This window comes from Bombus pascuorum, chromosome 13, assembly GCF_905332965.1.
Source record: "Bombus pascuorum chromosome 13, iyBomPasc1.1, whole genome shotgun sequence".
Classification (NCBI taxonomy): Eukaryota; Metazoa; Arthropoda; class Insecta; order Hymenoptera; family Apidae; genus Bombus; species Bombus pascuorum.
Window position 1 is genome coordinate 4,981,018 of NC_083500.1, and position 25,513 is coordinate 5,006,530.

General features: G+C 36.0%; 1 protein-coding gene across 3 annotated transcripts in view; it reads right to left on the reverse strand.

Annotated features, from left to right (window-relative positions):
* Positions 1-25,513, reverse strand: part of LOC132913520 (inactive rhomboid protein 1) — a 287,110-nt gene that overhangs the window by 256,297 nt on the left and 5,300 nt on the right. For all 3 annotated transcript variants that reach the window (XM_060971927.1, XM_060971928.1, XM_060971926.1), the window contains exon 3: positions 398-634. The gene's annotated coding sequence lies outside the window, so the exon portion shown is untranslated. The remainder of the gene's footprint in view (positions 1-397; positions 635-25,513) is intronic.

Genomic DNA, 25,513 nt, shown 5'->3' on the forward strand with positions numbered 1-25,513 from the left:
TTAACAGTGCCAGACTTAGTATTGAATTATGTAGGAAACGTAAATCACTAAGAAGTTATAGAAATCTATAAGAATTATTGTTTCGTTTGCAACTTTATCAAATTATATCAAAGAATTATTAAAACAATTATTATTCACTTCACAAGAATTATTAATACAAGCTACTATTTAATTCACCACTCTTGAAAAATGGTACGATTTAATTTCGTACTATGTGGTAACTCGTCAAATGAACAATGTAAAAAAAAAGGGTAGACAAAATTGAACTAAAAGTTTAAAAGCTCATCGTCTAGACACGCGGATCGAGCGTTTCATCGGATTTCGTTTGTCTACGAAAGACCGATACGACGGACGAGGGAGGAAATTCTTTTGAGCGAATAGGAAACTACATCCCTACCTGTTCTGTTGTTCGTCGACAGTGACAGACGGGAGGGTTGTTAGACGTTGGCCGAGGCAACGGGGTTGCTCGCCCCGTCGCGATGCTCACCGGCTCTCGAACCGCTCGAGAGCGGCCAGACCCTCTTTCGCGTCCTTTGATCTCCCAGCAACCCCCAAAACGAGCACTACGCCATGCTCCTCGGTCCTGTTCAATTCTCCCCCTGCTTCCTCCTTCGGCCTACGCATGCCAAGAATTCTGAAACCAACATAGACATACCTAAATACCTGAAACCAATGAATTTCTCCGAAAATGCGACAAATTTGTTACAGACGAATCGTAGATAGCATGAATAGCGTTCTTTTAAGTGAAAATGAATTCTTTGGACTAGGACTCTGTTTTTCTCAGATTATTTGACTTTCTGCTTCTATAGACGTTACATTGTCAATTAGTCCCTTAAGAGCTGGCTACATTTTACGAAAATATGTCAAAACGAAGCTCTAAATTCCATTTGTTTTTTAGAGTAAGGTATGCGAAATTATTAATTATTAATTAATATTTCCTGTTAAAATTTTGTTTTCATAGATTTTGTTCGCTTATCTTTTTTTCCAGTTATCATTATCTTCAGTATTTGTAATACGTAAGTGTTTGTTTAATTGTATTAAGTTTGTAGGGCACGGAAAATTTCTGCCTTTCTATTTATGATAAAAGATTAAACGTATAAAACCCAGCTTCGCAATATTGCAGTGGTGTAATGTCAAATTAATACGTGATACACGCGATAATATGAAGGTAGATTTTATAGTATCAATAATAATTTGAAACTCAGATGGAATAATAATTTTAACATGGAATTGTTTAACGATATATATAATTTAAAAATCGCTCTTCTATAAAAGGGGAGGAAACGTGACTTATTATTTTCATCTGTGGCCTTCGTATTAAAATTCAATTTCCTCGATTCTCATTTTCTTGATATATCAAAGAAGCTTAATATTGCACGAGACGATTGAACAGTCGACGTTCAACGTATTTATAAGACCGCCATCATTATTGCTCTTATCTGTGATACGTCCACAAGAAACTTGTCACATAATAACAATTATTAACCCCTCCTTTGTGGCCCATTTCATCATCCCGTTAATGTCCTTCTCGTTAATATCCACAAATTCCACGTGGCTCTACCATACGAAGCATCGGCACAGGGCCGTAATAACTGTCAGGTGCGGGAACGTAATTACCAGCAGCCTGTGAAAGCAACACCGGTCGCCAGTTTCGAGAGGAAGATTTGTTTTGTCACCGCGTCGGGAATCGTGACGCCTGAAACGGCGAGGATTCCGTGTGCTGGAACACCATACGGAATCTTGAAACGTCCGGAAACGGCCGCAGAATTTCAAATATCGTAACGTGGAACTATACTTTCATCGTAACAAAACAAGTAAATGAAAGTTATTTGGCGATTGCGATGGAAGCTAAAGATTTGAATTATTTCTCCAATACGTTCTTTTTTATGGAGTGGAAACTGTTGGGCACTGACGCCCATAGCGTTTCAAATGTCAAAGCACAAGAATGAATAACTTATTATCCTATTTTTATTCGGACAAGGAGAGTAAATAAGAAGGATTTATTTGGTGATTGCAATGAAAGTTAAAGCGTTGAATTATTTTCTAATTTGTTTGCACGGGGGTGGAAGCTTCTTTGTACCGGCACCCACAGAACTTTAAATGTCAAAGCGTAGGAAGTCTCCTTAGTTATTCTGCTTTTATTAAGACGAACGAAGCAGTTATTCGATGACCGTAACGGAAGCTGGAGGTGTAGATCATTTTTCTAATTTATTTGTCTAAGAGGCAAAAAAGATCCTTTGGAAATATTAACATACACCAGCATCAAATACCACAAAGTAGATACGACTCCTTAACCATCGAATAAAAGATTATTTGATTGTATGGATCCTTTCATTCTGAAATCATCTACCTATCTTAACTATCGCGCGAATAGTGGCAAATAATACGATCTATACTAAAAGAAAAAACGTATTCTGCCAAAATAAAAATTCCTGACTATTACAACAATGCAATATTTGAAATATTTTTATCTTCTCGCAAAGTGTTACACTTCGCACGAGAATATGCGAAGCGAGATATTCCACGATGCTAAAATATGCGAGTATACAACCTTCTTTACACCATAGCCACGAATGTAAATCATGGGAAAAGCCGAATGTTTAATCGATTTTATCATCGTACAAGCAGTTTCATTAGTCTAGCAGCCATGTTGCCTAACCACACACCCCGTTAAAGCTACATTTTAGAAAGGGGTTGATACACAGGTAGATTAATATTTCGGTAAAATCATGGTTCACCGTCGGTCTTAAGTATCAGGGACAGGGGATCGGGATTAACATAAATTCACGTAAAAAACTTGGCTTCGCATGTTGCTCAGGTATCACGCGATACCGTGTTTCTTATTAGCTTCCACTATGTTCCTCGCACGAATCACAAGCAACGATTCTCTTCCTTTCCCAAAAGCGTGTAATCTAATCTGGCAAAAAATTAATAACTGTATCATTACGGTTGTATGTAAAAACTGTCCTTGTTCTACGATTTCCTTCTTTCAAGCGCAATTATGACACCTTAAATTATTTTACCGGGAATAGGGGATTTCAAGCGTACCGTGCATCGGCGCAGAAATCCATTAGAGTTCATTTAATCCAAATGATATCCTATTATAAATCAATCCAAACCTAACATAAATTGCTGAATCTGCGATATTAACCTAAACCTAATCCAAACTGGATCTATATTAATTTTTTTAGGATTCATAGGAAATGCATACATTTGCAAGAGCCTTCGTATCGAAGAATCACGATAACTGCGATAAAATATCGAATAAATTATTTAAAAAAGCTTTTACCACGTAAAATACAAAATACAAGATACAACCATATATATTAACATTAAATAATCTAAACTAAATCTTATCAAAATTTGACCCAAACTACTGAATATCTTACCTATGACCCAACAACACCAATTAAAACTTAACTTACGATATCTTTGCGCCAACCAAAATTAACCCAACATAAGCAAACATTTCAGGGAACGTCCAAAACGTATCTGAATAGCGAATAATCGTCAAGAACATTCACCTCTATCAAAAATCTTAACACAGCGGTTCTTATCGACCAACGTCCCGACATAACTTCCCATTACGTTTAAATCCCCTTGCGCCCCCTAAATCGGTACAAAACCGCAGAGTACGATATAAAAATTTATCTGGTTGGCAGCAGATTTCCAAAGTGTAAAAAGGAGAAAGAAGCAGAATGAAAGAAACCCCTATCTGTCTCAATTCCTGTGCGCCGATGCAGCGAAGCAGAGCCAAATTGTTGTTTGGCTGAAAACGAACCCAACTATCTCATACTCGGGCACACGAGCCTCTCGCAGAAAGCTAAGAACGTGTTCGTTAAACGATGTAACTTTTATCGGCGAGCATCTCGACTTTGCAAACTGAGTTGTTACGAGGAGGACAGGCGCGTCGCCTGATGGGCGCGAGAGGTTGGAAGAGGTTCGAAGTCGTTTAAACTTCAACGAGGGTTTGACGCCCGGGCACCACTTACGCCCCAATTGCCCGAAGCACCGTCGCCGGCAAAAATAAAGCGACATCGCTAGGAGGGTTTGGGATACATTCATCGCATCAGCGCCACGTTTACACACCTTCAAGCGCCAAAGCAAATAGGGGCGAGTATAATCCGAGACAAATGTCTCGGCCATCCCTCGCTGCAATTGCCCTTTTAAGAATAACTGAAGGTGTCATAGTGGATCTTGGCACAGTGTGTTTAAAGCACACAAGGTGGATTTAAAAGGTGTGGTGATTCGAAGAAATAATGATTAATGATTGCGGACTATGAATATGTAAATGATGATGAGCGACGATTATGTAAATTGATCAATTAGAATCCAGTAGTTGAAGCCCTGTTAGACCTGAACATTTAAAGAAACCATGATTGCTAATTCGTCAATTAGGATTATATATCTCAAACTCTGTTAAATCTGAACTTTTAAAAAAGCCATTGATTGAATTGAGCGATTAAAATTGCAAAAGTTTGACGTATAAAAGGATTGAGAAACTAGTTCTACTTAACTAAAGATTAATAGACTTCACTACACACGAATGCAAAGTCACATATTTAGTCCAGCACAAAGTCAAAGATATCCATCTTGGCTCTAAAGGGCTTGTCTGACAAGGTTATTAATCCATACTTAATCTACTTGAAGATTCAAATAACTGATTCTATATCAAAGTTTTGGCAAAAAAGCGACAAATTTGTGAAACTATCTGATACATTAACCTAATATAGAAATACTGAATTTCTATTGTTTTAATCGAACTCCAATTTATTTTATTCTTATCTTTTTATTCAAGATATTCAACGACACACATCCAATAGTTCTTAATTTCATAATTGCTAATGCGATACGGAGAATAACGAGATGCTAGTAAAATATCAGCACGAATGCACGCTCGAATCTATCTTTTGCTATGATAAAATTCAGCTGACGGAAATATCAATGGGAAGCGGTGGATCGTAAAGTCGCGCACTTCCAGTGATCGAGCACATCCGTGATTCGAATTGGAAATAGGATCAGGTTGGCCGTAAGCCTCACGTTCTACATTGCCATTAATATGCAATTTGTCGCTGCTAATCGTTCTTCTCTAGTTCGTGAAAAGATAGTAACCAATATCCATAGGATCGATATGGTGATCGATATCGAGTGCAACGAGTTATCTGGGTTTAATCAACGAATCCATATGACCGATATTACAATGTGATTCAATCAAATTTCGCTGGATATTTCAATATCGGTCGATCGAAATTTTTCTAGGGGAAATTCATGGACGCGTAGATCGCGATCACGTACGCAGTTTCCTCTTAAAAACTCATATCGTTACTCTCGACCCGTGCAAGTTTTCTACGAGTTTCGGTTGGAAAACGACGGAACAATGGCCGGCTTCGCTATGAAATTTCATTGCCCTGGATTATCAAATCGCGCGATCGTTCAGTTATTAACAACAGCACGTCTAGAACGTCTTTACGGTTTTCCAAGCCGATATTCCACGGTATACGATAATTATCAGGACCAAAACATCAAATAGATTATTCGATCGTTATTCAACCTCCAAAGAGCTTTTATAAAGAATAAGATAAAACTTGACAAACCTTTAGGAAATTATTAAGCCTGATTTGAAACTGAGCACGAAACGGTGTGCCAGAAACGTAGCCGGATGACGAAAATATTTCTTCGGCTTAATTCAACTGACTGTGTTCGCGGAGTGAAATTCCTAATGGCATTAAGGTCTTACAGGCACGTCCTAGACCTGTCTAGAGATATTTCACGCAGGCCAGGATAATTCATGACCACATCCTGCAGAACCGGTAATATTCCTGGTTTTCCCGTGACACCTTCCACGATGTAAATCACTCCCCTCTTTCCACCTCGCCCCTCCTCCCCCGATCCCTCTTCTCCTCTTTAAACCAGTAAGGCAAGTAAAGTGGATGGAAAACTCCGGATGTCATTTTTCGAAAAATAATTCCCAAACCGTGCGTTCCACACGGCTGTGGCGTCTTTTCCATTAAAAAGTTTGATACCGTGGATTCGGTATTTCCAATCGATGGAAACGGGAAGTTTGTCATTCCCATCCCGAATAAGGGGATGAGCAGATACCAACGAAGTTGGAATGTTAGATGAAGGGGAGAAGCCACGGCTGACGGACTGTAAAGCATAGTCGACGCAGCCGTTTCAAAGCTTCCGTTCTGCCTGCTAATAATTCATCATCCCTTTTCTCCTGGCTTTTATTCGGATTACGGCTACGCCGTGACAGGTATTTTCCCCATTTGTTCCCATGTGCTAATTGGTAGACGAACCTTCCTATGTTTTGCTGAGAAGTATAGATGGAGAGATATCGTTCGATGAAATTTTCGTGTTCATCCAAGGAATCGTTAAAGTAATATTGATTACGCTAGCCATAGCGTAACATTCGCAAGTAGACAGATTGAGATATAAATCTAATATCTTTGGTACCAGTGGTGAATGGGTCTCGCGTGATATATGATTAAAGTAAGGAAATATCGATGAAATTTGGGAGCGGTGATTATCGTTGTTTTAAGCACCGCTATTAAGGATACATACTTAATCTGTAAATCGAATAAGAAGGTTTTAGCAATATGGAGTTACATAGATAGCAATGCATGGAATCTTTAAATTGCTTTCGTATAAATGACAGCTGTAGTGGCTTATCATATTCTTCCTCAATTGTCCTCGTATATTAAAATTAAAACAAGAAAGAACTCTCGTCACACATCTTCCAATATAATGCACCCTCGCGCCATTAAGTAGTCTGGAGCGTATCGGAAATTTGCGACGCGAGCTATCAAGTTACTGCTTCCATTTGTCGCAACAACGCCGATGCTTCATCGATACAATTGCGTAATAACTCGAATGATTATTTTAATACAAAATTCAGGAGCTTAACAGAATCCCTTCCCATGTTATTCGCGAAACGAACATCGGATATCTTTTAAAATATTCTTCGATATAATCTGTAGAAAGTATAAACTCGTTGTTATAATCTTCGTATGCATAGCTTTCCCTCAGCTCGAAGAAAAAAGGGAACGAAAGTAAACTGTTCGAGGGAATGTTCTTACGAAGCAGGCAATTTCGAATAATTAAAAGTTTGACGCTGAGGAATAATTTCACTCGAAGAAAAAAAAGATACAGAAGTTGAAGGTTGGTAATATTGTCAGGGAAAAAAGTCGGAAGTTGAGAAGAGAAATGATAGGAGGTGATAAAGCGAAATGGCACGCCACCGTTGAAAAGGTAAAACATCCCCTCCATCTTTCTTAGCATACAGGCCCCATAGAGCACCTGTGTAAAATACACGTGTGCCACGGTACGTGTATCGATTTCGTGAGAAAGGGGGCAGTGATACCACTTTGCAGCGCGCATCAAATCCATTCTCCCTTCGAGCATTCTCATACATACTTACATAACATTGATGAAACGTGCATACGTGGGAAGAAACCACTCTACCGAAAGACTAGACGAAAACCGAAACGAGATCGATTCTCGTCCAATCTCTCAAATTTCAAGATTAAAAAAATATATCTTTAAGTGAAACTACCATCGACATTGGAAAGACGCGCAAGGAAACGATTTTATTTGCTCTGAAACTTAAATATAAGCGTTTCCTATCCTGCTGAATATTCCTAAACCCTTCAGGCCCTTAATTTCTTACAAAACTTGTAAATGTTGTGGATTTATCGCCTAATGCGAAGTATTTTCTATCTTTATTTTATTTGCTGGCTCCTTATATCCGTATTTCTCTGTACGCTTAATATCGTCTAATTTAGTAATTTTGATAATTAATATTATTTCCGTTTAGTATGAAAATAACTAACGCGCATATAATTACGAGGTGAACATCTTCCTCGATTACCGTACGAGTAACGTAAAGTTTGCTAAAATTTAATTAAATCTGCTTTGGCTAGCGCATTCGACGGCGTAAAATTTCACGCTTTAAACTTCCAAAATACTGGTTTATATTAAAGGAATTTATGGTCGAGCTTACACTCGCATTATTACCAGCCGAATGTAACCTGTAATTACACGTAAAAATTGTTTAGACGAAAGCCATAAGGAAATTCATTAGCGACGAACCCACTGAACATTTTATAAAAAAAAAAAAGGAAAGGGGTCGTAATTTCCGTCGGAATATTCAATTAAATCCTCCCTGGGAAACGTAAGCGCGACAAACAATGACAATGCTCGTGTCACGAAAACCACCGTTACTGCATTGTTACGAACTAACCTACCACAACTTGCTCGACCGCGGTTAAAATCTTTTCTTTGCTTTAATTAACCGATTCGGTAGAAGCTGGAATTCTACCTTCGTCGAAGATCCTTCGTGCAAGTGAAAGTATTTCGAATTGACAAGTTGGAATAGCAGACAATATAAATGGCAAAACGTAAAAGAAATGCTTTAGAATTTTTCGATCAATTTCACGCTTCAAAGAAAGGTGTTTGATCGAGTGAATTTTTAATTAATATACGCATAATAAGCGCGATAATACACGCTATAATATATAGGCGAATTAAAAAAGAAATTGCGCGAGATATTTCACAATTCCAATGCGAATTATATGCGAGATTTGAAAGTATAAAAATGTTCGGAATGCACATAGTGTGCAAAAATATATGAAATTCTTCTGTCGATTATCGATCTTTGGCAAAGAGGAAAAGTAACGGGGAAGAAAAGCACGATACCTTGCCATGCCCGGCGGAGAAACTAGGAGGGAAAAGCTTTCTCGTACGTCGAGAAATAGAACATCGGAAAGTTTCGCTTTGCCGTGCAATTCCTTATTTTTCAGATTTATTCGCGCGAACCACAGAGTGAAAAAGTATTCTCATAAGGAAATAGCATAAATTCGTGGTCGCCACTAAATCAGCCAAAATAAAAACCGTCTGTTTGTCGAGCACTCAGCATATGCGAAAAAGTTTCCTGGTAACCATTAAGACGGCCTATCTCATCGACCGACAAATATCTCACTTGCTATCGAGCTTTCACCATGGACTAGCTAATCTGTGCTTTCACGTAGAAAGCTCGTCTTTACGTCTTAAATAGAGAGGTGACCATTGAAGAGCAATTTTAAGAATTTTAATCTACAAATACCGCCTTTTTTATTTAAATTTGGAGCAGGGCATATGCATTTGCTATCTTCTTAGTATATCTAAAAGCTTGGAAAATTTTTCAACCACTTTTATACAATATATTTAAACCCATGTGAAAGAAACATTCAAGCTTCCACGATCAAGAAGTCAACAAAAATGTATAGTATTCGCGCATGATATTAAATCGTGAATCTACAAAAAATATCAACTTCCTCTAGTTACACGACAAATTGTTACAGAAACACTTAATCATTTACAATCGACAAAATCTAGCAATAAGTTTCTCTAACGCAGTATTCAAATGCAAATTTATAAAAATTCATTCTCGTTCCTTGCGCGATTACACCAATAATAATTTAAGATTATCAAAGAAACGCTCAATTCTCCACAACAATATTCCCCGAAATTAATAACGCCTACATAACAGGCCTCGATTAATCACAGCAACAAAGATATCTTCCCAAAGGCTAAATATCAGAAGATCAATATCAGACTCTTTTTTTCCAACCACCAGTTTTTCGATCCTAAATCACCGACTCTCACGCGATGTTCAAATCTCAACAAAGCCCCCCTAACTATTCCTATAATGTATTTGCGAAAATTAAAATACTCATCAGAACAAATGTCTCAATAAACCGAGATCTAAATGTCGTTAATAGACTACGAATATCTATGCAAATTCATGCTATTTAAAATACAAATAAAGAGATAGAACTCAAAAAATAAATATATATCTAGAAAATAGAGATTTGTTTCATTTATTGAAAATTGTAACGAATACGCCTATTGCACACTGTAACGATCGTAGATACTCTACTTTGCATATTTTACGTACCATTATACATCATGTGCATTTCCTGCATCCTGAAATCTCTCATACTTCTAAAATTTACCACCGACTTTCTACAATATCCTTTATAGTATTACGAAGAAATGAAATAAACGAATTTCGAGAAACTTGGAAGATACTACCGGCTTGCACTCGCAAATTATTAACAGTTCGCGAAACGCCCAGCATCTGTATCCAAGAACCACCGAACATGGTCGTTCTATTGAAGACAGAGTTGGTCGGTTTGCTCACGGTATCTCGGCAACATGCAGCTATTACGTGCTAGCGAGATGAATTATTGGAACGACCGCTATGAAGGAAGGTCGCATAGATGGAACGGCCACGTTGTTCGATTTGCTGTTGAATAACGGGTGTGCAGCTCGTTCGTTCGCAATATCCTAATGTCCTATAGAGTTCTACCAGCCCTTCGATAAAACCTACTGGCCAACAGGATCCATGGATCGTGTGAATGCTAACTCTGCTCTCACCGAACTATGCGTCCTACATCCGTTTGCTGCTTCCATGTATGAATGCCTATGAATGACGTCATTTTAAGACGTGATACCGGCATTGCCAGGTAATTTTCATGGCAACCGTGTCAAAAAAAGATCATACTAAAGATATCCCGGCTCCACGATCTGGTAATTAAAAGGCAATGAATATTTTATCTTCAATTAGCCATGATGCGGTTCACGGATTTTTATAGTTGAATCTTGCTCTTATTTTGCTACAGAGACTTCTAATATTCCAAAAGAAGTATTTATCATTAACGATATTCCAACATTCTAAAAAAGCGTCAGGTTGACACAAGATATGCTTCTATACATATTGATATATTTCGACGGTAGTCATCCGTGAAAAAAGGAACAAATTATCTCACGTTACGGAAAAAGATATTGCACTGCAAGTACGGCGAGTAATTAAAATATCACGGTGCAAGTCTACACAAAAAAGGAAACTAACGTGTAATTACAAGAGAGGAGATAGATAAGAAATAACCATAGCCAATGGAAAACGGAGCGCACTAATTTGCCAGACGATAGCGGTGATCAAAGTTTATCTTCTCACAGTTACACCATCTGACTAGCCTGCTGAAACATAAAAGTTGCAAGAAAAGCAGTGTTGACTGAAAGAAGGAACCGTTACGCGAGTTTCGAGATCAAGAAGCTTCGGTTTCTTCGCTCATGTTCGAAGGCGAGCTTCATAATTCGCCAACGCTCGAAGTTGCGAAAAAAAGGGAGGGGAAAAAGAAGAGAGATCGCGAGATTCTCGGAGATTGGTAATAAACAGAGGAAACAGTCCCTTACGAGAAAGTTTTCTAATTATGGTTAAATCTTGCAGCCAGCCCGAATCGGCTTAGTTTGCAACGAGGCTTTCACCGAGTTATAACCAAATTTTCAAGTTAACTACGAACGAAACTTCACTCCACCCCCGTGCTATCTGACGCGATTTCTATGTATATTTGCAGATGCAGTTAAGCTGCTGTTTAAAACTGCGGCCGACGACAACTAGTTCAAGAAACGTGTCTCGATTAATTACGCTAATTATACAAATTCACCACGATATTTTGTAAAATGCAGAGAGAAGTGAAAGGAAAGTGATTCGTCAAGAAGAATTTGTCAAATTATTAGTTTCATCGTGGTTTTGGGGGAGTTTCAATGTTCATTGGAGCAAACATGAACTTTTGACCTGGATCACTGAAGTAACTCGTTCCAAATCCTCAAATATATATATACATATGTACCTAAGAACGTAAATCGAGCGTTTACCGCGAACGATTTATTGAAACAGCGAGTCGTGTTACTCTCAGGTGGTGAGGAAACGAATGTTTGTGTACTCGAGAGCCAGTCTATCTTTTAAGTCTATAATTTTTCTTAATTACTGTTCTTCTTTGATTTCGATGATGAACAAACCGAATAATTTATTCTTCTTCAAAATATGAAAAGTGGCATGAATGTATTCATTTCATTTTAAATCTAAATATCTTATTTTATGTGAAATATATTAACGCAATGAAGACCATTAATGTTGGAATACAACGATATTTCACGCATAGGCATAAGTACCCTTACACAGGCACCCACACAGGTATTTGAACAGGACACTTACACAGGTCATACTCATTATTGTATAGAGAATGGGGTTCAAAGTATTTAAGCGATCATGGGTTACTACCTAAGTCTAGTCTGAGAGTAACTGGCCAACAATCAACAATTCTTATAGACGTTGTTAATTATATCACTCGCTTATATACATCAGGTTCTGTAGTTTCTGTTTAATAAACATCACTGAATATTATTTCAACACAAACATTGTCTTCCAAAGGTTATTAATCTTAACTTCAAGATTAAATTCTAACAATTAAACCTGCTTAGTCGAAATGGTTTTAGTACTCGATAGAATATTCTTATCTTTTGTGTATTTCACGCTTTTTATGAATAAAGTATTCTGAAATAAGAGATACTTAAAATGATACAACCTATAAGAAGGTACGAAGAAGTTAATAACGTCGATCACGTGAAACACGGAATACAAATAAAATTAAACAATACAATCCAATACAATCCCGACTCAAACTATTAATGATACTAATAATCCAATGATAACATTAAAAGCAGATAATATTAACGAAATAATATCAAAAGCTAAAGCTCCTATTAATTTAGCAGCAACACAGAAATAATCGTTTACAGGAAAGTTCTTCTGAATGCATCGCGATAATCCGGTTTTGTTGTCAAATTATCAATTATCTGGCGATAATGATGCATACGCTAATGCCAGACTAACTGTGGGTTACAGTCGGTCTGCAATCTGTACGAACATGATTACATAAAGCTAACGAGACCGAGACACGCTCGAGGGAGAAACGACACTCAATGCGGAATATCGCCGATGCAACGATGCGTTAGGTTCGGTCGATAATACTATTCGAACCGTACAATATTCCGTACTCGACGTGTGTCAATCAACTCGTGGATCAGGCGCAGGCAAATGTTTGAATTGGAAATGATCCAAGTAGACGTAGTCATTGGGGTTATTAACCCTTTCGAAAATTCTGTTGCTAAATTTTACCACAACTTTTATTATTCGAAATCTCACATAATAGTTGTTGCTTCAATCCTTTCAAACATTTGTAGTTTCTTACTGCGACTATTATTTTTTAGCAATATTTTTTAAGAAATTGTAAATCGAATATCGAGATTCTTCGATAACGCTTCGACAGAAACCAAAATTCGCAGACCAAACAAGCGATGAAATTTCATACCGCGATAAATCAAGGAATACTCTGTTCTCTGTTATATTTCGATTGATTTGCCTTTGGAAACCACTTTGTGTAACCAGTCTTTCAATCTTTGTTTCACAAAACACGTTCGATAAATCTAAATATTAAAACCATCAAAATCCGCCAAGAGCCGGGCCAAAAAACCGTGATAAAATACAGCACAACGATGTGAAAGCATTCTGTAAAAGAAAAATTCTGAAACAAAATCCGTGAAACGTTTCCAATATTACGAGATAAAAACAAGAAGAGATCGACTTGAAAATTACATTTCATCCGAAAACTTTCCATATTTTTATTTGAAACTGGTTTTCGCGTAAACAACGCTTTCCAGTTGGATTGGATGATACTGGTGTATCGCGAGCCTGTTTTCAGTTTGGAAAAAAGGAAGAAAAGATATTCAATTGGTGCTTGAAAAGAAAGTTCGACTCGAGTTAGAAACGAATTTAAAAGCGCAAGATGATACGAGACACGGTATACTCGTACCACGATGTTGAAGAAACCACTCGAGCCCGCGATAACTGTGCAAAATAGTTTCATGCAGCTAGCTACAACGCCACGAGCATTCTTCGTACCACTGTTAAACTGCCGGTGGTACAAGCAGGTCAAGGAAACGCTTCAAGAATCTAATAACGGTGCTATTCGAGATACATATTTGGACCAGAGTCTCTTAACGATTTTGTCAACTATTTGCCGTATAAAACTTATATTTTCTTTCTGGCGATAACCGTTCCGATGCTCTAACTTGCGCTAGTTACTAAAAGTATCTTTACATACTTTTATCTTCCAACGAAGCATTTTTTCATTAACGTTTCATTTCTATAGCTCTGTCCTCATACGTAAGTAATAAAGAGTTCTCGGGAGTTGATTTTATACATCCAAAGACAATGAAAAAAATCTCAGATAAACGTATGTTCTATATGTCTTTGTTTAGAAAATATAAAGAATTTTCTGTTACCTAATTATTTTCGCAGAAGATGCTCGAAATGGCTACCTTGCACTTCAAGACGACTGTCTTGGCATACATCCCCTTACACTCTGAATGTTTCCTGGTGTTTACCCAATTTGTTGATAAGCTCGTTGTATTCAGAACTTTAGTACATCAGTGTTTTCAAGTGGTGTTGTGTACATAATAAATTCGTTATATCTGATAAACGAAGACAGATAGAACATATGCTTATATAAACTGTTTTCACTGTTTTTAGATACACAATAAGTTTCCAAAGTGAATCCCACATATTCTGCCACAACCGGTATATTATGGAATTTATAGATTCAGCAAGTACTATACAAAATGATGAAAAGAATAATCTAGTGATCCAGGATTGTAAGTTGATTAAGACTCGCCATACGAGAAAAAGTTATTTTAATAAATATTCGTGAATTTATACAACTGCCTTTTTCGATGGTTTCTCTTTAAAATAAAATTGTGAACGCTACTAAAACACAACTAAATATATATGCAAAATGACCATAGAAATAGTTCTATAGTTCCTTTATAAAAATATAAAAAGGAATTTACAGAATGTATCTTACAATAGAATACACTTTTAACGCGACAACATAAAATTTTCACAAAACAAGACAAGGAAATTTCCTATGAAAGCAACTTTGCAATAGGAATTCCTCAAATAACACAAAGTCGAAGAAAGTCGAAAGAAGAGAAAGATTTAGTTTGATGTAACCAGTTTGAATGAAATATTTGGAAAAGAATAGAGATGTAAGCAAAAGAGAGCGTTGTTTAGAACTCTAGAGAGAGTCCTCTACGTGTATTCTGTAATAAAGTAAAATACGGCCCTTTCCATTTGGCATCACTTTCCTAAGTTCCATTCGTCGGGACTTCCACTATAATTTGAGAGCATCTACGAACGCTCGAGAGACTTTCTTTCGGGCGTACTTTATTCCTCGCTGAAATTTCCCAACTTGTTCATTAAAATTCCGCGTGTTTTACGACGCTAGCCAACTTCCTTGGCCAACTACCGACGAACTTGTTTCATTACTCCTCTTTACGGCGAGAGATTATTTTCGAAATTGGATAACGCGTTTCTGCCCCACTCAATTTACCATTATGCCGACTTACGACGGAATTCTAGGATAATATGGGCTCGCAGTCCTGATATTTTCCATTCAGGAAGTCTGGATCCTCGTTCTCTGCCGAATGTTACCAAACACGATTTTCTGGAAGATCTAAAAAGTATGGAAAGAACGTTTCAAGCGACTAGAAATATACTTTTGAAGTTGCTAGAGCTAAAAACATACTACACGTATTTTATCTTTATCCGTCTTGCAGAGTGTAGCTGCGTTCTTTTTCTAGATGGAAAAGTATAATTTTCGTCTATAAGAATAAATTACTTCCAGGTAGAGGATGCAATAAAACATTAAATGTGATATGTAATATTTCATTCTGCAATTTGGACGAATTTGTAAGTAAAGTAGCTTCTTTTTGAATCTTCAACAATACTTGGAGATATGCAGAAATCTTACAGATACGCAGAATACTTGAAGACGATACCTATCTATACCTACTCTTTCGAGATGATCTTTCTGTCTCTATAAAAGAATCAAGATAACGAAAGATTCGTTACCACACGTATTCTCATATAACGAATACTTGTTTCCTGAAATGAAAATTTGAACAGTGCCTTAAGGTGAACCGATCGATTCAAACATATATAACATATTCGCTATGAAACGAAGCAAATCATCCATTCCAACAAAGCAAATATTAATATTTAAGAACCAGAACGAAGCATAAAACATTCCGCTTCTCCCTTGTCTCGCTAATTTCATTCCTGATCCGCGATCTATATCCCTCGTGAATTAAAAACGAGATTTGCATTCAACCAAACACACTGCTATACATACAGTATTTCCATTGAAGCGATTCTCTGCTTTCGAAGCAGAAGCAGGATTTCGGTACTATACATCCAGCTATCAATGAAATCTCCAAAGCTTTTCAGTATTGTCTTTTTTGTATCCTGAATAAGATAAATGTATCGAAAACAATAGGTGGAGAGAAAAAACGAAATGGTATGAAATATTCATTGCAATAGCAGGAAGTACAGAGGGACAATCCATTTCGCCCGCTGCATATCGGTATATTTACAATCGGTAAACATTTTAATGCAACTCTAACAAAGACTCCACCAGGAAACGGGGATTATTAATCTCTGGACAAACGTTACTAACGAAAGACGAGCCGGGTTATGTACATAAATGTACGAAACAAGCGAAGTCTGGACAGTCTCGTTAAATAATCGATATCGTAGAATCGACGCGTGTTATCACACTATTTTTGAAATGTACAAAATTTTTAACAATCTAAAATAATAATTACTTCATAGTAATGCGCTGTTATACTTCAAATCAAAATGATCGTGAATTGTTTCTAGACGTTTTTAACACGGATAATTCTAAAATTAAGCCTCCAATTGCTACGACATGCATATTTGGAAAACACACAGAGAAATTTGTAGAAATTTCATGACATCGAATCTGATTCTCAAATAAATGGAACATGTAATTGAGGTATAACAGAGAAATAAATTCGCTTGTTTTCTCAAGTTTTCAAGTTTATCTCGCTTGCTAGAATGTCCTAATATTTATAAATAAGAACGTAGATCTTTCGAATTCAAATTGGAGGGGCAAGTTCATTCCATTACCACAAAAGAAACACGTTATTATAGGTTGTGAAGTCGACCAGCTTGAATCAAGATTATGCAAAGATTTCGGGGAAAATCGAGAAGAATCAAAAAAATACATAAATATAGTAAATGAGAATCATCTAGGTAAAAAAGATGGTTGCTCTTCAGACAGGTTTCGTTTGTTTCGTTCTAGATCACTTTTATGAAATCTCATGACGCGGTAAGAGGAACACAAAGAAAGGCCGAGTATCTTTGTCGTATTTAATTTTAATACAGAGTGATGCTATTTTCAAGCATAGAGAATTAAGTTCCAAGCAAATGGAATTGTTTTAAAATTGGAGAAAGCTTTCTGCTATGTTCTCTTCGTTATTCCTATTGTCGTTTTGCCTTTTCCTCTAAACCCATTCTTGAACAATCGTACTAGCTTCTAAGATTTTATTATGGGATCATTACAATAATAGAAATTCACTAATTGCATACATAAAGTTTATCAAAATCTATATAAAACTACACTAAACAGCGGATACAAAAATATTCGAAATAAAAATAAATGTGATACATTCATGATACGACAAACTTTCTTTTACTAATAAATGCAGAACTCTATTTCATGAAAAATAGTATTTACGCTATTATGGTTTTCAACCAGCTAAATGTAACTAAATATATACATATTTCCATCATCAAATCGCAATAACTAAATTCTGTATCGTCAACTTAAAGTGGATATAAATACGAAAAATTCCAGCCAATCTGGGTCACCACTATCACATTTTATACAAAGCTATAGCAAATTTCCTAATACTTGTGAGCTAGTGTTGTATATCCAAGCTGCTACTGACAGTTTCCAACTTTAATATTAAATTCTCGGGAATAGATTGACGACTATACATTATAACGTCGCCTACCTACAGTAAAAAATAAAGCAGTTTGAAAGTTATAAACAAAGAGTTTGAAATTGTATTTAAACAGAAATAGAATTATTAAAGGAACACGTAAAGTCCATGAGACGGCTGTTCAGATTTGCAGGCTCAATTAAAAAGAAAGGGCCGCGGCTTCGTAGAAAATGAAAGAACGAAAAGACGAGAAGTGCTTGCGTTACGAAAGACCAGGAAGAAAAGAAAGGAAATGAAGAAGAACGGGGGAGGAAAGAGAAAGAGTAGAGGAGAGCATTCAATTTGCTGCAATCGTATTCGTACTTCCACACGAGTGTGGAAACGAACAAAAACGAAGGCTACCGAAAAAGACATGAAAAAGGGCCGGCTATTTGTTAATTAAATTCACTGAGATTATACGAAATTGAAATCCAACTACCGTTTTTCCTCTTTCTTTTTTCATAATTGAACAGAATGTGAACATTATTTGTCAGGAAATTGAGAGATTTTGTGTTTGACGTTGAAGCATGTTTATTATAATTTAGATTTATGTAGTTACAAGATCATAAAGGCTTTAGTATTTATAGTCTTTCACTCTGATGGATATTAAGTTCGATTGTGTTGGAAGGAAGAATATGGTGAGATTGAAAGGATATTATTTTCGTTACGTTATTTGATAATAATAATTCTAAAAACATTGCCTCAAAGTCTACTTAAATTTCAGTACGAATATTTCGAACGATCCAATACTCTCAGAATTAGAAGCGCAACAAAGTTTAGTACATACTAGACAATCGATATAATTATAAGGAATACAATATCTCGAATAAAATATGGAGCTAACCGATTCAACTTTGAGTTACTTTGAAACCCATACCTTCGAGAACCGAAGTGCCTCTCATTCATCGACTGACTGAATTGACTCATCTCTAACTCTCTCTAAAGTTCGTCACCTCAAAAGCCGGGGTCAAACGCCTCTGGCTGTATCGGCACGACGTTTAATAATCTGTTATCACATCCCCTGAACAGAATTTACCAATCAGAACGATTGAGAGGCTTCAATAGAGAAATGATATGTTTTTCCAAATATACCACAAATATATTCAAAGGAATTTGACGGGATTCAAAAGAAAATTCAAAAGTTCAAGAAGAGAAAGTTCGCTTGGTATGGGTGATGATTCTTGACAACTGGTCTTGATGAACTTCATCTTTGGCTATTATTTTTGTCATAAACTGGCATTTAATATAAATTAACACAATTCAAATATACCGTTAATATAAAACACTTATACTACTAATTTAATAGAATTCTTTTGTTATTTTATAAATCCATACCACTAATTTCAAACAATCACACCATTAATTTATAACAGTACTCCATTATTCTAAAATGATTATACTATTAATTTTAAACAATTCTACCACTAATATATAATAATTATACCATTACTTTAAAATAATTATGCGCTTAATCTATAACAATTATCCCATTAATGGAAAACAATTCTACTATTAATTTAATATATGTTTAATATATTATATATTAACTAAATCTTTGAAATCTTTCAAGCGAAGTGTTACTTCTATTAAATTTCATATTTTAATTTTAAATATAGTACTTAAATGTTCATTTCATTACATAAAATAAAATCGGTTCTAATGCAAAGTGGAGCTATTAGGTGACTATGAATTCCTCGTGTCCTCTCAAAGTCAAGAAATCGCAGCATGTTCTTACATTCAAAGAAGCAAATGGACTCAAATCAAAGGCAACAAGAGCTTGTCATCCAATCATGCATACTACTATCGGTTGCATGATTTGGTTCCTTTGGTGATGAATTCAATGTTCAAACATGATTATTTGAGTTCACATGCGAGCTTCACTCTTACAAGTTTTATCACACTCGTGTATACTTCAATAAATAACAATTTTTAATATTTTTATTGGATGATATTTGGGAAATCTCTACCCTCGCGCATAAACGTGGCAGAGTCATTTAAAAATTTTATTTTTGTCTTAATGAGTTTCAATTTATTGTCATGACCTATAGTATTCTGTTTTTTTGAAAACATAATTAATAACATTTGACAATCAAATATAACGTGTAAGTATGTTTGATAGTTTTTCAAATAGTGTACCCTATTCCCTTTAACAAATTAAATATTTAAATATGATTAATAATGAAATATATTATTACGTATGAAGGATACATATACGAATAATACCAACGAACATACTAACGATCATATACGATAGTATTAATTTACATATTATATTTTGATAGTAATCTTTATTCTCACATCCATATAGATAAAATAATATTAAAATCGTATGTATTGCAAACCTTCTCAATACCTGCAGATGGCAATTAAGAAATTTCAGTGTTCATTGCTTCTTCATTATCAAATAGTCTCCTGCTCCTGATAACATAAATAACAATTACTCACGAACCAAATATGATACAAGCACGTATAAGAATCTTTTACGAGATCTATCCAATTCCCTGTCCACAATTTTAACATTATTTTAAATTAGATAAATTATTATTAGCATTAAATCAAATGAAACAAAATTTATTATAATGTAGGATAGATATTTTATCGATAAACAGAATTACTAATTTATGATATATGATGGGACCGTAGTTATCTCCCTATGGTGCGTACCGGTAATTGGTATCGTTTTCCAAATATTAATATCTCTGAACACTATTGTAAATAATAGAGAACTAATATAAGTAATATTAATTTTAATACGAGAAATATATTGCTATTTGTGTGCGTACAGTACGCATATTAATATTTCCAAGTACTACTATTTGAAAAATGATATCAAACCAAGAACTACTTCTATACAATCCAGTCTTTTCAGAATTTCGATAATCTAGACTGGACTAACGCTCCCCCTCGCCCTCACGGGTAATTCCGTTGGTACCATGGGATATCATGAGACACCGTGGGACATCGCAGCATGCATGCAATTTAGCTTATTTAATCATAACATACATACACAAATATTACAAACGCGTTCCATACAATGATACGCTTATCTAACTTGAAACATAAAAATCTCATCTCTTTCCCTTCTTTATCATAAAAAAAAATTCCTTCCAACTATGACATAACATACTTTGTTTGCGCGTATTTCGAATTCAATTCGTAAGTAGCTCCAAGAATACCTTTGTCTTGATGACTGCTCACCGTTTGTGTCGAGTCGCGAGAGCTGTCATCGCGCCAATGATGCTTGCGGAGTCCAACCGGAGATCTGAGGCCCTGCCCGATTGGCACTTCGGTGCTCGGACTGGATCTGTAATTCGATGTCCTTCGTAATCCTGTTCAGTGGGTTCCTCCCATCGGGAATGGACCCCGCTAGTTCCCTTGAAACATGCCTTTGTAATCCTGATCAGTAGTCCCTCCCACCGGAAGCCCCACTTGCTCAGTTGAAGTGTGTTAGATTACAGACCCGCGTGCTCGATCCTTAGCTGGGCCACCGCGAGATCATCGGTCGATAGCTTCGACCGTAGCTCGTGTAAATTTCGAACGGCGAGACAGAAATCGAGAGATGAACAATCCTTGGAGCTACTACTCAAACCTGCGGTTATCACGTACACGGAAATGCGTCGCGTAAATCCGTTGGATCTTTCGAGAGGTCGCAAACTCGTTCGTCCCCGGAGTGCCGCGATTTTTATTTTATCCTGATCGATCACGTTTCTTTTTGCTTTGCTATTTTCAAGGGGAGTTTAAATAAAAGTCGTGCTTGAGTGATCAGAAAATTTGTCAATGTCTCAAAGGATATTAATATCGCGAATGTAGAATATCAGAATCTTCCTTTACGAGACACGAAATAACAAATAAATTACCAAGTAGCTTCGTTTTCTTTCTTTCTGTTGAAGTGATCGCCACTTCTAAGAAAACTCTACATCTGGTCTTCGGTTTTCTCAAGCCCTGAGGCCATCGATAGCGCATAGACAAAAGAATGCGTCAATGACAGACCATAAGCGGTACATGTGCGACGTTGGCTTCAGGGTTCTTTTAGTCTCAGGATAACATAGCTAGCGTGTGGATCTGGACCAGCTTACATTGTATTTCACACTTTGTACTTTAATATTCACAATATATATATACTTAAAATACCTTACAATTTACCCACGCGTTTCTTTGATTCCACATACATCAAATAACCTTAACACTTTCCTTCCAAGTATCTTTGATACCGAATGCTGCCAGCAGAATTGTAGGCCCAATCATTGTAAAGATGTTTGTAAAGATCTGTGTAATTGTTATGCGGAAGGTAGATGTGTGACGTATGCTTCTTTTCTCAACTTTGTAAAGATTCATATAAACATTGTATGGAAGATATATGTACGTTGCGTACTGTGTACTTTCTGGTAAGCTTGTGATAGTGCATGGTGTATGCTTTACTTGAAGCTTATAAAGATTCGTGTAAGCGCTAGGTGGGAGATGAATGCTTCGCAGCATGTTCTACGAAATATCTATCTCTCTTTACACAGGTCCATGGAGTAGAGTCAGAACTGGACATTCTTGTTAACAGCTTGAATGCCGAGATTTATGTGTAATGTTGAGTGGCTCGTGGGCGGAGCTCATGTGTAGTTACCTCTTCGTGATGAAGTCTGGTAATTGGCATCATTTTCCAAAGTTCCAATCTTTACATTATTTTTATATCAATCGATGAGTTTTTGAAAAACGATACCGCACCAGAAACTACGCAATCTACGGTACGGTTCAGATCATCAAAAGTTCTTTTTGGAGTTTTTTGGTGATCTAGATTGGACCAATAACTCGTCGTGAAACGCCGTGGAAGGCTTAAATTTTAGTTTTAATTAATTATAAAGTAGATAAACGTATGCCATAACTGAGAATTTATTGTATAATCTTTGTAAAGATCTATGTAATCGTTCCGTAGGAGATAAATATTGCATGATGCATGCTTACTTTTAAGTTTCAAGTTTCAGGTCTTAGTTTTAACTCTCAGCTAGGCAGCCAACTTGGGATGCATGTGTGTTATTGTTAGTTTTAATTAATCAAAAGACAGATAAGCACTCGTCGTGGCAATGCCGTGAGATATCGCGGAGACACCGTGGGATTTTAGTTTTAATTAATTTTAAGGTACATATATCCAGGCTAAATCTATTATACACGTCTTTTGTACAAAGATACATCGTTTAACTTAAGGCGAGAAGTTGAAATCCTTCCTTTATCTTATGCTTTTAAATATTAAATTACTATATAGAACAGTTCATTTAACAAAGTGTTTATAATTTTAACTCTTTTTTAATTTCGCTCGAATTTAAAATTTCTGATTCGGGAGACTGAAAATGGGGCTGCGATCTATGAAGTATCTACGTTTAGTTTAACTTCACCTTTAAGTAGCTTTTAGTTCCTAGATCTAGATTAAGTTAATTTTAAGCCTCATTGTTGGACGGCGAGAGCCAACGAACGAGGGACTTATTCTTTGTTTTAAGACTTGCTTTTAAACCTGAAGCTTAAGCCTTAATTTTATACCACGTCCTTAGTCTTGTGCATTAGTTTTACTATAACTGTGAAAATCAATGTAGTAGATCGATATATTTATCTATAGAAGCAAGCTTTTATATTATTTATCCTTTTATTTAATTATTTATTAATTTGGGCGTAAATTTGGCTGCTTGAGTTATTTGTAAATTGCGTTGTGAGTTTCCAAAGCAGAAGTATGTAGAAAACTAAACTTTTATGCTTCGTTTACAATTGCAGAATATCCTGTTCTATATTTTATGTGTAATTTCATAGAAAACCTTAGTTTTTATTTAAACCGCTACTATATCGAATCGATAATGTCGCATGTGACAAAAATTATAAAGGGGTCAGGTGATACCCAAAACGTGGTACACAGAAAAGCATCGCATGTTTATGCTGTTCTTAATGAGTGCTAACGCTATTAAACTAACTAAATGCTCAACAACCGGTAAAAAGGCGCGATCGCTTTATCGACTGGCTTTTTCACGTCACGCGGAGAACTCACGAGCAATTGTTCTTGAAAAATATTTTCTTCCCTCGCTATTTATCCTGGTCTGTCTTTTATCATTGATAAATCGTGGTCGACCATAATATTCGATGGTGGAGAAGGACCACACGTGGGTGGACGATTCGTCATCACTTGATCGACGATGGTATCGATGAGAAACGCGTAACGAAAAGACAAATCGCTAACGAAATTGGAATATTCGACCTCTTGTTTCACGATTGAAAAGAAGGAGAAACTACCCTCAGAAAGAGAATTATGTTATCTGAGTTATAAAACTAAACGAAATGGAAGATTTTCCGAAAGAAAAATAAGACAAATCTAGCTAAAACTGAGTACCGGAAAATTAGGTATTATTATTTTTAAGAGAAGTGAAAATTTTCCTGTATAACTGCAGCTATATGCCATTATTTTTTACCATCACCAAAATTTGTTACTTATTAAGATAGCTAAATTATAATAATTTATTTGTTTATGGTTATTCTTACTCTCGGTTATTCTTAAGTAGAAGATGACCAGATATGTTCAGACCAAACTTTGGATGATCATGCATCCATCATTCATTGGCATAGTTTCAAATACTCGCTTCAAATACTGGTTTTTCGGCACCCTAGACTAAATACTAATTATTTAGCAGCGTTTTAATTTATTCAAAAAACCTTACCACTGCTATATTAATCACGAAAAATGGTGTCTACGATTCTTTATTGGTTCATAGCCCCCTGAACCTGGATGTCGATCCAGGAAATATATTAAAAGTAATGTTACTTACTTTCCTTGTTTACATTCTTGATGCACGTTAAAGTTAACTGCAAAATGCAACTATACAGTAAAGAATTTAGATACCAAAGAATTATTATTATCCGCGATAGAGTAATGTTAAGTTATTCAGTATGGTGAACGCTCAATATACACGCGAGTAACGTACCGCTGCTGTGTCCTCATTGATTTTTAAATTGTTACTATATGTGGCAAAGTACATTGACAACCGCTAATTTCCCTGTCGTTGCAGATTATAATAAACTGCACCGGTTAATGAAACGTGCTACTGAAGAAGAAAATGTAAAGTATAATATAGGATGTATGTAAAAAGCGCTATTATTTCCCTGGATGTTACATTTTTCTTCTGTAACGTGATTTGTTTCCGTGGGATTGTGAAAACAGAGAGGGAACGTTTGATATTTCGAGTGAAATTTTAGTATTTTCCTGGCAATAAAGATAAGGCAACTGCGAGAAAGATGTCAAGTCTCAAAGGTACGATCGCGAAGATGTCAGATCTCGTCGCTCTCACAATGCAGATATTTCTCAATTTTTGAATAAAGAGCTACGTAGCTCAACAATGAAATCACTAAATAAATTAAAAAGCTATCAAAAAGTCATAGAAGATACCATCAATGTTGGATTACACGCTACAGGGTTTAAAGAAAAAACATACAGAACATGAAGAATAAATATAACATGATAAACGTGTTTTGATACGAATAAAGGATTAATCAATCAAAAAATCATCGAAAAACTAATAAATCAACGATCTCGAATTAGTCTCGTTCTGGTATGTACACGTGTGAATCACGTGGAAAAAAACACGAACAAAAGCTCTGATAAAAATTTATCACTATGTACAGGGCTTTTTAATCATTCAATCTGCGGTCATTAATAATCGAATCGAAAATCCACCGACAACTACGAACGAGCAGCGCTGTAAATGATAAAGTAGCTTACACTAAAATGGGTCAGCCAATCGGGTTAAAAGATTTTTCTGCTAAT